Consider the following 14,360-nt stretch of genomic DNA (forward strand, 5'->3'; position numbering starts at 1 on the left):
CCTCACTGTACAAACACACAGAGCTGGTAAATCTGGATAAAACCTAGCTGTGCGTTCAGGAGCCATATTCTGTATTCTGATGGCATGGCTACACACTTTTTGTACTAAACTAGGAAAACTGCAAGCACAGGCATGTTTCATACAGGTAATCTAATTTAACATAAGCTTCTTGACTATACTCTTTACATAATAATGTGGGGATTAGTTGTGCTAAAGCATGTGATACATATGTCCGCTATTCCTGTGTGCTAGATTGTAGAACACACTTTGAACTTTTGTGACCCTGTGAGAAACTAACAATACTTATTAAACAATGTGTCTGTTTATTGCGGTAACAGCACAGCAAAGTGCAGTAAACTTAGTGAAAACATGGTAAACTACCGTTAAGTCAATGGGAACTATGGTACTGAACCTGGTGAACCATGGTAAAGAGAAGTAAATGCATATTATGATTATGGGGGAAACGAAGGAAAGCGCTAAATGAGCATGGAAATATACCATGTTAAACATTTACAAGAGCCAAGGGCGTGTTACCAGGGAGAGAAAGAGAGAGACAACAGAGGGTCGATTCTGTGTAAATACATTTATAACGTGTAATGCTTTTTAATGGTTGAGGGGCCATAGGATTTTCTCTTTGCACATTTTCTTGAGTGTGTTTCTGTAGAGAATTCGAAAAAGTGTCACTTGCAACTGCACCAGTGGTAGTGGTGATGGGAAAAAATATTACTATATTTTACTGGCATCAAGTTATTTTCAATATGTTATCTCCCTATACGTGCTACTATTTTGGATAGGGGGCAGTTGGAGAATTGGGAAACACCTGTCAAATTAGAGGTAATACAAATCCGTCTCTCACTGGCAACGTGACGTTAGCAGCAAGAAATCGTTTCCAGGCAAGGCAGCCTGGGGATAAAAACACTAGCCGGGGGACTGATTGAACCTGCCAAATTAAACGCTGTGGAGGGAGGCTAACACTGCGAGCACCTCACACAAACAACGGAGCGCTCTGTCCTTTATCATTCTTCCTAGATGGGATTTCCTCCAAACAGACCTACCTCTATGTAGATTCGCAGTAGCAATTTGCACCTAATTAAAAGTGGTCATTTTACCTCACATGCAGGTCTGGTATACATTGGTAACACTTTACATTGTGTCTATACTACACTATAGTTACACATTACAGCTATGTAGTCACAATGCAACAATGGTAAAATAAAAAAAGGTTGACTAGTTGGCATCATTTGTAATTACTCTGTATTCACACATGTGGTTGTGTAATAGCAGATGTAATTACACATGTAATTACAATGCAGTTACAGTGTTATTGCAGTGCTGTTAGATGATTTTTGGGAAAGCACTGTGCTGTACCGGGCACACCTCTTTATCACCCATTGTGTTACACACTCAACTGTTAAAAAACCATCAAAGTTAGTTTCAGTAGCAACAGGGACACAAGCCCCTTCTACTTGCTTGATTCTCTCGCCAGCGTTTATTAATTCCTACTTTTTAATCTCTTTTTTTATAACTCAGGATACAAAACAGAAATAAAAAAATGTTGTTTTGTTTTTTTACCCTACAAGTGTTTGTACACTCAGTAAGCCTAATGTCTGATGTGTCTGAACAGTGCTTCTGTATCAACTGTCCTATTTGCAAAAGGATAAGGAGTCTGGAATTAACGTGTGCTTTGAGGTCCTGTAAGCAAATCCTCTACCCTCATTTTACAAGAAAAGATTATAAAGCTGTCGAGACCTTAAAGCAGGGGTCAAGAAGGTCACACTCCATGTAGCTCTGGCTTGTACCACCTTGTAACCCTCTGCGTGCCAGGGGCTAACTGCTAAAGAGAGCTGTGGGTTGTCAACATTTGAAGAAACTACTTTGGAAACTCAATATTTTTGTTAGCCCTTGTATCCTGGAAACATTAAATGAGAAATGATGTTGTCTAAGCAGGGATTTGGTTGATTTTTTTCCCCCCGGTTGCATAGCAACCAGTGTTGCCGCACAGCAGCAAAACTCTGGTGTCTTTTTCCTACACAACTGTTTCCTCATCACCTATACAGAGGGTTTCTTACACGTGTGGAAGTGTTGTTTTTTTTCAATGAGGCGCACTGTAGCAGTTCTCTAGACTGCTGTACTTAAAGCAGACAGACCCTGATTCCCCTGTCAACTATGACCATCACAAATCCTCAAGGCCTTTCAGAAAGAACTTATATTGCAAAGCAATCAGTGTTAAATGGTTTTGTTCCTCCCTCCCAGCTATTTCTCTATTCCTTATTCCTTTTTTTATACCACTTGATTAAAAACTGCAGACTTTGCTGTAAATATTATTCTCGCTTATCACAGAAGTATGATATCAAAGTTTGGTTTCTGCAGCTGCATTTCATTCTGTTGCAATAGTTCAGAATATATGTTGGGGTTCAGGTTATACTGTACTCTTGGTTTCTAAGGTAGGGGATGGACCAGTTAATACATTTGAGTCTGAACGTGGTAGTTCAGACAAAGGGTTAAAGAAACTCACTGAAACAATGAGTCTGTACTTTGTCCAGCACCTCTTTTGTGTTATTGTACTGCAGGCAGTTTGACAGCTGCAGAGATTTTTGTCTTACACTGCTACAACCTTGTGGGTTTTTTGTTTTGTTTTTGTAGCTTTGGGCGGCTGATTTCTAACCACCTTTGACCTCTGTTTTCCTAATAGTGGCCAAGACTACATAAAGGCTTTATAAACAAAAGGGTTAGCGCCATCTAGTGCATGGCAAGTGTGTACTACAAGTAACGGAACAAATGTGAGGAACCAGCTGTGCATCACATTGAGCAAGATCTAACAGACAGACTCTGCATATCTCGACTTTCTTATACATGTAGGCTACTCTTTGATATGTAATGGGAGGCCACATAGCAAGACTGTATGAACTGTGCATCCACCTGAACTGGGAGGGAAGCATCATATGCAGGCTTTGGAAAAGACTAAATACAATAATCATGATTTATGGGATAGTACTGTGTAATAGGGACAATTACTGGTAATTGGGAGCAATAAAACTTATTAGATTAATAATAAGGCCTATATCAGTCAAATCCAAATATGCAACAGAGTCTAAGAACAATGGTGAAGTGGACTGGTCATGCAAAAAAAAAAAAAAAAAAAAAAAATCCTTATTTGCTGCATTTATAGAATGTACCGAGATCATACATATTTCTTGTTGGACAGGTCAGAATTTTCTAACCCTAATATTGGCCAAGGCATTAGAACATAAAAAGAAGTAAGGGCTGTCTGGAGATTGACAGATGTAGATGATCTCATATCCTAGGTTACTTTTGGTTCCAGAAAGAACCTGGCAATAGACCTGTTTTGGGGAATTATAGTGGACTTAGACAGAACGGTAAATAATTGATATTTCTACTCTTTGCTTGCACAATAAAAGAGAGACAAAGAGTGAGAGAGGGAGTCTAATCCTCGGATTCTCCAAAGCTGATAGAAAATACTGCAGATAGGAAAATGCTTCTTAAATCTTTCTTAATTCAAGTGTATCCTATTTCACGCTGAGCTTTTAAAGGTGCTCTCCCCATGCTAGGTCTAAGAGTGACAGAAAGCAGTAATTAGCAGCACACGCTGCAAAGGGACTGGCGTTCAGATTCAGAATCCGCTGATTAAAAAGCAAGTCGCTGCAAGACAGAGGCTCGCTTTAAGAAGCCTTGATCAGAACTGCATTAAACACAAGCCCGGAATTGCCTTTCCTGAACAATATTCAGACACTCGTTTTTTTGTGTTGTTTTTTTTTTATTTTTGGAGAAACAAACACAGGAGAAATAACGAGGTACCTGGTTTACAGAGGTATTAGAAAAATCCCATTAAAATCACAGCTCCCTAAATAAAAACTGTCTCGAAAACATTTTCATTAAAAAACAAGTTTTCACCACTGGTAGGTACCAGAAACTAATGAAAAATAAGTCAACCTGCAAATCTAGCCAATGCGATGTGTTCTGACAGCTCAACAAACTGGCCCTTCAAAGACATGTTCTACTAACAGCTCTTTGCTGCAATTAAACTGTCTTTACAAATGGGGTTTCTGTCTTTTTCAGTTGTCTTAACACAGAAGGATGTTTCTGGACCGAAATCAGTCACCAGTTTACCAGATCTAGCTGCACAAAATCTGAAAATGTTCTACCCAACTGTACTGCTTATCTGTCTCACATTTAATGTCTAAAATATGGGACTGGTCATTGTGGACAACCTACATTTAGCTGGAACTGAAGGACACCCTTTAGCTGCGTGCATTATTAGAGAAGGCAATGGTTGTAGATCAGACAGCAACTGTATTACACGGTCCCCTTGAGAAATACATTGTCAAAAGGACGACTGGCCATGGAACCTGTGCATTGTCATGAAGGGATAGAAGGGCCTCTGAGCCGTGACCCATACAGACTCCTCAATTAGGTGAGGTATAAACAGAGCACAGTGCTAACACTGTGACAGATTTCAGGAATTCCCTGCTTTATCAGCTAAAAATATACACACAGTGTGTCCATATATCAAAACTCTGGACACCAAGAAAAAGCTTACACATTGTCCTCTGCCTAGTATATCCCTAGGCTGATCAACAACAACCTACTATTCTCTGTACGCAATTACTAATCCCAATGCACTGATATCTTAATCTCCATTAATGTTGTTAGCTGTAGGCAGCCTTTAAATGTAGCTAGCTTTCCACTGCACTGTTCAGTGGCAAGTATATTCACCACTGCCCAAGCTGTCAATTCAGCGGGGTAGTGTGGGTGTCAGTGTCATAATAAATAGTTTCACTAGACTGTTTTAAGAATACAAAAAATGAATCACACACATATCTGAATGTTAAGAGCTGGCTCTCCAATGAGTCTCAACGGAGTAATGATTCACCAGGAGTGCTAAGAGGGGGGCAAGACGTGTTGGTGAGCCACTGATGCTGCCTAATAGAGAACGCCAGTGGGTAGCTCTTTCATTGGCTGTATCCGCATTATCTTTGAAATACGACTAAACCCAGTAGCTGTTATAATTCAGCTGGACTCTGAGAGTGATAAGCGACCACAGTCACTGCTCTGAAGGTTAAACAATAAGGCAACTGGCTAAGAGGCATAGGGTCGCTAACATTGCCAAAGCAATTTCATTAACCTGTAAGGCAGCAATGTTGGACACAGTATGCACATACACAGGAATGTGTTTTTTGCATCTTGGCGTCCAATTATTCAGGCTTCGGCTTTTTGCACACCCATCATTATAATATGTTCTGCCCCTGTTCCTGGACTTAACCTGGCCAGATAATCTTTTATTGTCTCCTGTAGTGTCAGCTTTCCTAATGCCTTGATTTATATTAGATTATATTGTATTGTATTATATTACATGATCCCCCGGTTGCCTTTGTGTCTGTCAAGTCTCTCATGGTTTGCATTGTCTCGTTTTATAGATCGAGATGGCCTTGCTAAAGGTATGCAGACTAAATTGTCTTCTATAAGTGTTAACTGTTTGATCCATTTTAAGGACTTGTATAAATACTGTATTTTTTTATACCACGGTTCTGTATCTTTATAGATCTTAATTAAGATCTGCCAATGTACTAGTGGTGGATAATTATTTAGATTTACCTGTGCTGGCTATGGCTAATATAAATAAATACATAAGAAAACCTGCCCCCTCTCCCTAGATGCAAGAGATCAAGACAGCTCATAGCAGCATCTTAAAATAGTGTAGAGTGATTAGTAATAATAATAATAATAATAATAATAATAATAATAATAATAATAATAATAATAATAATAATAACAGCAGTGTGTTATACATTTAAAAAGTGTCCTCCAACTCAAAGCAGTGTTACTCAGTCATGAATCCCAGTAGTCAAGCAGGTCACATTTGATCCATCATCCCTGCAGTATAAAGTCACAAATGGGTTCGTGCTGCCTGCAATGTTGACAATACGAAGTGACAGTCTGCGCGCCCAGGTGCCACTTTGTAATTCACTACAGCTGTGCTCAGCAAACTCAGGCTGCAGACCTGCCTCGCCGAAGCGGATCCCTTGGCTTGTCTGTGTGCATAAAGAGAACACATCTGCAAACGTACTCAAAGCAACCGCTGCAATGCAAAGGATGGGCGCATTCGCATTTCCATTGCACACATACACTACAAAAGCAGGTTTGGAATACGCAGCCCCAGTGTTTTATTTTTAAAACAGTTCAGGAAAGATGTGGTGATAACACTGTCCAGCAGCAGATACACCCTTCACTCCCCTATGGTACACACTTTCAAATCTGGAACTGAACACCCAAATCTAAATATATATATATATATTATGTACAACTATTCAGCAACAATTATTTGAAAGCTGAAGGATCTCAGTGACTTCACAAGCTGGCAATGCTGTAGGTCAGTGTTTTCCGTCTCTAAGTAGCTGAATGGATTTGCACTGTACTGTGTATGGTACATACTGTACACTAGCACATTTCCTCCATGCATTTTTAGTTTGCTTTGAGTTTGTAAAAGGATACGATATATAAATAAGATTAAATGGCAGGTACAGTTGGATAAACAAACATTATAAAACAGCAGCCTGTCATCAGTCCGACTGAGTGATGAGGATGAAGTCAAACTCAGAGCTGAAGCAGCAGTTAACTGACTTTTCTATTAAAAACCAGGCCCTTAAAACAAAGAGACAAGCAAAGACCCAAGCACTGAGCCATATAATAACTAGAGGACTCATTGAGAGTATACTGCAGCCTCCACTGTTAATATTACACTGACTTTGTCTCAGAAGAACGCTGCCCCTCGAACACTCCATGTATCCTGCAGTTATCGCTCAAATATAAGAAATCAGTACAAACTGTTCGACATTACTGTGCCATTTTAATTACCCGAGGAATCTATCTGTGATTCATTGCTCACATTGATTTTTTTCCTCACCAGTCTCTCATCTATTCATTTATATACCCTTCAACCAACAATGCCATCTGTCTGGCTATCTCTTTATCTATCTATCTCTGTCTGTCAGCACTCATGGCAGGTTTTTTCTTGGCTGTCAAAATCACCTATTCATCTGTTTTGCCACTATCAAACAATCCATCTGTCGGTCAATCTCTCATTGTTCAGTGTACCTGTCCTCTGATTGTGAATGTACTATACATCATGCATCCATCGTCACTATTTATTGAATTATTTACATTCACTTTCAGTATAACATTAGTACGGATCACTCAGCTTTGTGGCTGGTTTTACAGACCCTAAATAACACACATCTCAGACTATCTGTGGTTAAAATTAAGTAATCCACGATTAGTGGTAATTGGGGTCTGTGAAACCAGCTGATCAGTTCTCTTTAAGTTCCTTACACCATGTGTCCACCGGGTGATGCTATGGGCCAAGCTAAAACCTAGATGGAATTAAAGAGCCAAATAAAAAGATTTTAAAGTGAAGTAGAAGACTGCTGGGTAACACTTTACATAAAGTGACTTTAATTACTGTGTATTTACACCGTAGCTACTTAGTAAATACATGTGTACTTACACATAATTACAATATTACTATGCATAGTTGCACGATATATGCAAGTACACAATTGTATCAGAAAAGTGTTTGGGTTAAGGGGGTTAGGTTTAGGTTTAGAGTTAAGGTTAGGGAATAAGGTCACAGTTAGGGTCAGGGTTATATCGTGCAAAGAAATGTACACAAGTAACTATGAATAATAACATTATAATTATGTGCAAGTACACATGTATTTGCTAACTACCATGTAAATACACAGTATAACTGTAAAGTGTTACTGGCTGTTGTAATCAATGTCACTGGCCTTTAATGATCCTAAATTCAGCCTTTACTTTTTGTCACATACTGTATAACATAAGAAGCTCACTGCATTTCTCAGGCTCCGCGAACAAACATTCTCCAGAATGAGGCATCGTGAAACTCCCACTACCTGTCAGCTCACAGCCTGGCTTCCTGCCTGAGTGCTGTCTGCTGAGGGTTAGGCTCTGTTTCTACAGCTCCACAGGTGCAGAGCCTTCAGATTGCTAATGTTTAAGTAAGGTCTGAGTTTGTGGAGGCGCTTGTGAATCGCCTGTGAAAACATTAGGAGGCAGTGTAAAAGGTAATTTTGGATCTCTTAGGGTTTTGTAAGGCTTTTAATCGATTCTGCGAAATACCAAAACGTCTGAACTTAAATCATATTAAAAAAATATAAATGCATGCAATTACTGTATGTAGCTGCTTTACGTTTTGACAAACAGAGAAGCCCAATGTGCTTTTCAGACTCTGTGAAACAATATGTAACCTGCTTGTATAATTTCATTTATACCACAAGTGTGGGTACACAGTTATCTAGCGTGGGATACATTTTTGTTATTCTGCTTAAGTGGAATAAAATGTTTATCAGCACTAGTTTCAAATGTGTCTTTGCTTACATGTTTCTGTATGTTTTTTAATTGGCCTTGAGAGAATGTCCTTACATAAACCACTGGGACGTCCTCCTGTGGTGAATAAAAACCGTATACCACGAACGATCATTCAGTACCCTCTATTTTCAAGTCCGATGTTGTGCCACTTAAAAATGTCCCAACATCAGCAGTATTTCTTCTTTTTTAATGCGTTCACTGCAGTGGTTGTGTTTGTATTTTAGTAGTTTGTATTTTACTTAATGTTTACTACAGTTCCTCATGACATGGGGCTTACATAAATATTTGTTCATTCACATGCACTAAACAGCTACATACCCAAGAGCACTACACAGCTGCACAACCAAAAGCACTCACAACACAGATTCCTGTTTGTGCAGAATGGTTGTTCAGTGGTGAATGAGTTGTGATTTATTGTTGGTATGAATACAGCCGCATCTCATTTAGTTTCTCATTAAAGATAAGCTTTCTCTTATTGCACATCATGCGAATAAATCCATCAGATAGTCACATGCACTATGACACATATAGTACTGTGTCGCTCATAGCGTGATAAGCATTTGACTTTAGTGTATCCTAAAGCATTATCAACAAACTTATAATCTTAGCCCTATAAAAACATCCTGGGCAGTGAAATGGGATCATTAAGTATATAGGGCACACAGATCCATAATTATAAAGCATTTGCACACCTGTGGGTGCATTGCGGTGCTTGCAAATGCAGCTTGTGCATCTAAATGTCAGCTGCTTATGTATTAGCTGTGTTTTTGCTGAACAGCTGATTTTATGGATCCACTTTGCGAACATAAGTCATTCAAATGCAATGCCGTTTGCGTGCATCCAGGATGTTATGTTATTTCTTACGGTAGCGCGGCATCCTAAGTGTTTTGCAGTTATCATAGTAGTCTAAACTGTTTGTATGCTCCTTGGTCAAAAGGAAATGTAGGATTATTTTTTGGCAATCAAAACTTTGCCACAGGCAAGTAGGATTTTTCTGACGTGGATCCATTCCAAATGGAAACACACTGTAGCACAGCTGGGATTTACTGGTCAAGTACTGCAGTGTAGAAGCTAAACAAATTTCCACAAGTATGTCGCACCGTTGTGAGATCTGACCAGGATTTTGTTCTGAACAATTTTTCTCACAATCTCAAGTGCAAGATTGTATTTCTGTTAAGTCTTAACTTCACCCAAAAGTCAATTTTACAGATTAAGTTGCTTACAAACCCTTTGGACAGATCTGTACACAACTGACAACTATGGACATATCCACTGAGGGCATGTATTTTATTGCCAGTGTTGAACACACAACATGTTGATTAAACACACACACACACATACACACACACACACACACACACACACACACAAAGATAAAAGTCCCACAACTGTGGTTAACTGTAACTGAAATAGATGAAGAACATCAAGCCTAAATGATGTTTTATATATATATATATATATATATATATATATATATATATATATATATATATATATATAATTGCAATTTCTCACATTTGTTGTATTGTAATTATTAAAAAAGCCATCCTGATTTGTATTATTCAAAGCCACAGTCATCCCTGATCCAAGCTACTGCAATCACTGTAGTGAAAATATTATTTTATTATATACAGCACAGATGTATCATACCATTCCAGACACCCATTTCTTGGGAAAAAATCTAATTAAATGTCTCACCCAGTCCTAGAAAATGCACAAGGTTTTGGATACCGCTGTGTTTGTTCAATGGCTTGCTCTTTAAAAATTTTGCAAAAGCTATCAGATATATCGATATTTACTTAGCAAGGGATCCGAGTGCTGTAGACTGCAGAATGAAGAAGAAATCCCTGTCGTTCTGTATTCACACTCTGAACAACTTTACAGAAATACCAAGGAAAATAATGAGTTTCCACAAATATATAGTCTGCTGGTTTATCTTGTAAATCATCTTGTCAAACCCGTCTCTTTGCAGCCAGTCTGCAGTGAAAGATTAAATACAGCTGTCCCCACTGATGCAGACCGTTTATTTTGCAGTGCACATTTAGATACTACAGTACAGCACACACTTCCAGACATTGAAAATGGTCCAATCTTACTGTATTGTTTTTCCAAATGTCATTGGAGCAGCACTAGATTGACAGCAACTTTCAATGCAACTGCTTTATTGTTACTCTGAAGGCAACACCGTACAATATGTTGTCAAATTGCTCATCAAAGACAAAGTATAAGGATACGCAGACTAAGCATATCTTGCAGTACACGCAGTAGCATAGATAAACTGAAGCCTGCAGTGAAAGTAGTAAGGAGATATATCTACCTACCCAAGGTAAATCGATACTTCAGGAATGAGAGTGCAGGCTCTTTATTTATTAAAAGGTGAGTCACGCATTATCGCTGTACTATCACGTAAGTATATGTTATCATTTGTTATCACTTGCTTTGGATATACATAATGAACATTTTGACAATCGGGGCACTGTTGTTTTCACTTTACTCAAAAGCATACACAAATGGGCAGGTGAACACGGTCCACGTCCGGTAATTATTATTGCTTACCTCAAAATAGAAAAACTGCTGTTCCGTTGAGAACACAGAATAAACCCGAAAAGCACACAATCCTGGTCCTCTGCTCCCTTATCATGTAAAACCTGGTTGACGACAAACAATTGACTTGAGTAGTACTGCTGTGGAAACTCATAGATATTATTTTTCACCTTAATCTTTCTTTATCTAAGGAAACATAGTACAACGGTCTGATTAATCCACTCTCCAGGTCGCATTTTCATTTGATTCGTAAACGATTAATCTTAATATATATATTTTTTTTAAGTAAATAACAAACCTCACTATTTTTTCAGCCGGTTTGTCTCTGTCTCTGCAGTTTACATACACCTCGTACGATACTGAGCAGCCCCTCTCTGTCCAGTATAGAAGCTGGGGTTTCTTGCTGCAGAAGAGCAAAAGCAAAATTGCAATGGGAGAAAAGAAAAATGGTTTGTTGTCCTAACGCTTTGACAAAGGAGCCTTTTCGTGGTACAATCGTGTAGTCCGTGGTTCCGTCTACGAATCAGGTCAGATCTCTACACCTGCGATGTGTCTGATCGGGGGGAAGATCAGCCTATTGCTCCCTTCCCCAGCGTGGCTGTCAGACAGACCCTCAGCTTTCCACACAGCAGCATCGCAGCGAACTAGGAGAGCAAGCACGTTGCACAAGCCTACAGCACTGCCTACAGTATTTAAAGACATACAGCATGGGATTAAACTAGAAAGAAAAAAAAGTCTAGACTACCAGGCTGGCCCCCACACACCCTTGAAATACCGCTCCCTGACAATTGTGTAGATCTGAAATACTGCTTGCTGGTTTAAATCTATTATTTGAATTACATGTGCACACTTTGCAAGGGAGGCCCCATCACTTGTTATTGAAACGTGATTTAAAAGCTAGAATCAGATACCATTTTATTTTCTGGATTTCCCAGCAGTGTGGAGTAGTGGTTAGGGCTCTGGGCTCTGGACCAGAGGGTCGTGGGTTCAAATCCCAGTGGGGACACTGCTGCTGTACCCTTGAGCAAGGTACTTTAACTAGATTGCGCCAGTAAAAACCCAACTGTATAAATGGGTAACTGTATGTAAAAATAATGTGATTTCTTGTAACAATTGTAAGTCGCAGTGGATAAGGGCGTCACCTAAGAAATAAATAATAATAATAATATTGGTTAAATATCTCTTATTTTATTGTTTTTCTTTACCAGAAAGCCTTAACAATAGCTAAACATGCTTAACGTTCTTGATAATCCACGTTTTAATTTATTATTTTTATTTTCAGAATAGAATATAACTGTTCTTCTTGTTACTATATTATATTTTTCAGGTTTATTTCTTACACGTCTAATAAATACAGTTCAGGTATTTTCCACCTGCCAAGCTGTCTTCCTACACACAGCCATCTGGTTGCCAAGGGGGCTACAGGTGTCTTTTGTTTAATCCCTATTCACCTGGATCTACCGTTGCCAAGAGGGCTTGTCAGTGAATTAAGTAACAGTTTTCCTCCATCCTGAGTCTTCCCTTGTCCTTATTTAATTAAATTGCAGTGATTTGTTAACACAAAGAGGCAGTGCCATTAAAATAAAACATTAAATATTAAAAAGGAAATGAGCCGCACAATCCCCGTTTGGATTTTTCTTTTTCAAAGAAAATCACCCTTGTCAAAGGACCTTATCACCGTCTGTCTAGGGAAAATATTGGCCTCTTTGATCAACTGTTATCAAGTATCTAGAAGTGTCTTAACCCTGGGCTTGTAGGGAGGTGGTGACCCAAATGTCATTCAGGTCTAACCTCTGTGTCTAACAAGTATTTGGCTCTTGCATTCCACGTTGTTGAGCGGTCACCAGAAAACTGAAGCCCCAAAGTTGAAGCTGATTGGGACGGGGCTGGAGGTGAAGGGAATGGGTCGTGCTCTTCTCTTCGTGAACGTCAATTTCAGAAGCATTGTGTACGGCAGCACTTGCTGTTCAGCTCAAGGACATATACTAAAAGTGTGCAGAATTATTTGTATAGGACTCTCTCTTCAAAGAGATGTGTTGACATTTTCTTCATAGGGGATGTAAAAAAAAGTTTAATTTCGGAAAGGCTTGCTACCAGCCAACCCCCCAGGATTTAGGAACTCATATGAAATCACCCCCTTTGAAGTTTTCTGTGTATACACTGTATGCAGTTCTGTTTATTACTATCTAAACCACATATGCCAATCATATATTGAATGTCTCAGATAAGGAAGCCATGGAGAGAGGAAATCATTGAGAGCTTTGAAAGAGGTCCCCCTCTGAGTGGAGCACTGGTTTGAATTGCTCGCCGCTGCAGTGCTATGAGCACAGCCCCTGGGAAAGGGAAGGTGACCCCTCAGCCACAAGAGACATTCTCTCAATGGATCTCACAGGACTTTTTATTGAACCCTCTTTTGTACTACTTTAATATTTCTTTACTACGTATAGCCTTTTCTCTCAATTTTTTTTTTTTTTTTACAATTTTCAGGAGAACTCAAGTTTAACCCCAATTTACAAACTCCAGTTTGGGGGCTTAGAAGCCTGGCTATCGAGTTTAATCCTCAAATCAGAGCCCCTATCAATTGGACATCTCAAACAATTATCTGCATATGATTTTAATATAGAAAGTGATTCATCTACCGTCAGTTGGTGGTCCTTCCACAGTGTATATAGCAGGTAGTCTTCAGGTTTGATTGACTAATAGGGGAGTCGTTTGCTTGACTGCACATGTGATTATGAAGCTATATCGTGCATTCTGCATAAATCATTTTCGATGCTCAGTGTTTTACAGCACTGTCTTACCAACATCTCAATACTTGACCTTTCACAAACTCATCTGAAGCAATTAGAATGTGTTATGTGGTTAGGAGAGTTATTAACAGCCAAGGTGCCTTGTGAAAATAGAGCAGGTGGAGAATACCAACCCCATACATAAAACATTAAGCTATTCGGATGAAGTGGCGTGGTGTACTATGTAATATGTAATATGTAATTTGGATATGTGACACTATTTCAAATGACTTGGAAGTTGCACGACCCTGCTGAAGCTCTGTTTGCATGTTTAAGCTCCCAAAATGAGGTTACAAATATTGTTGTTCCAGATTGGTTTTATCTCTCTGCAGCCCCTGATTGCACATACTCAGGTTTCTCCCTTTAACATGTAAATGCATGATCCTTGGAGAGGGTGCAATTAAACTGTTTGCATGAATCTGCATGGACCAATAAATGATATGATTGTTAATTACAATCTTCAGTCCATTTGCCATGCATTCATAATCAAAACTGTTGCTACACATACTGTGTATGTTTTATCTGTTACATATCATTACAGAACATAAACTTAAAAGATAAACAAAAATGCATACTGATAGCTCTTTACTACATAATTAACAGCCTTGACTGAGATTCGGG

General features: G+C 38.9%; 1 protein-coding gene across 3 annotated transcripts in view; it reads right to left on the bottom strand.

Moving 5' to 3' along the window:
- LOC117427643 (sialate:O-sulfotransferase 2-like) overlaps positions 1–11,600 on the bottom strand; it is a 43,461-nt gene extending 31,861 nt beyond the window's left edge. The window contains exons 1-2 of one of the 3 annotated variants that reach the window (XM_058994424.1): positions 11,254–11,600; positions 10,963–11,054 (exon numbers count right to left, since the gene is read on the bottom strand). The gene's annotated coding sequence lies outside the window, so the exon portion shown is untranslated. Of the gene's footprint in view, positions 1–10,962; positions 11,055–11,248 lie in introns of all 3 variants that reach the window. The other 2 variants (XM_058994422.1, XM_058994425.1) reach the window with 2 other exon arrangements.
- Positions 11,601–14,360: the final 2,760 nt, after the last annotated feature.

Source organism: Acipenser ruthenus, chromosome 21 (genome assembly GCF_902713425.1).
Source record: "Acipenser ruthenus chromosome 21, fAciRut3.2 maternal haplotype, whole genome shotgun sequence".
NCBI classification, from domain to species: Eukaryota; Metazoa; Chordata; class Actinopteri; order Acipenseriformes; family Acipenseridae; genus Acipenser; species Acipenser ruthenus.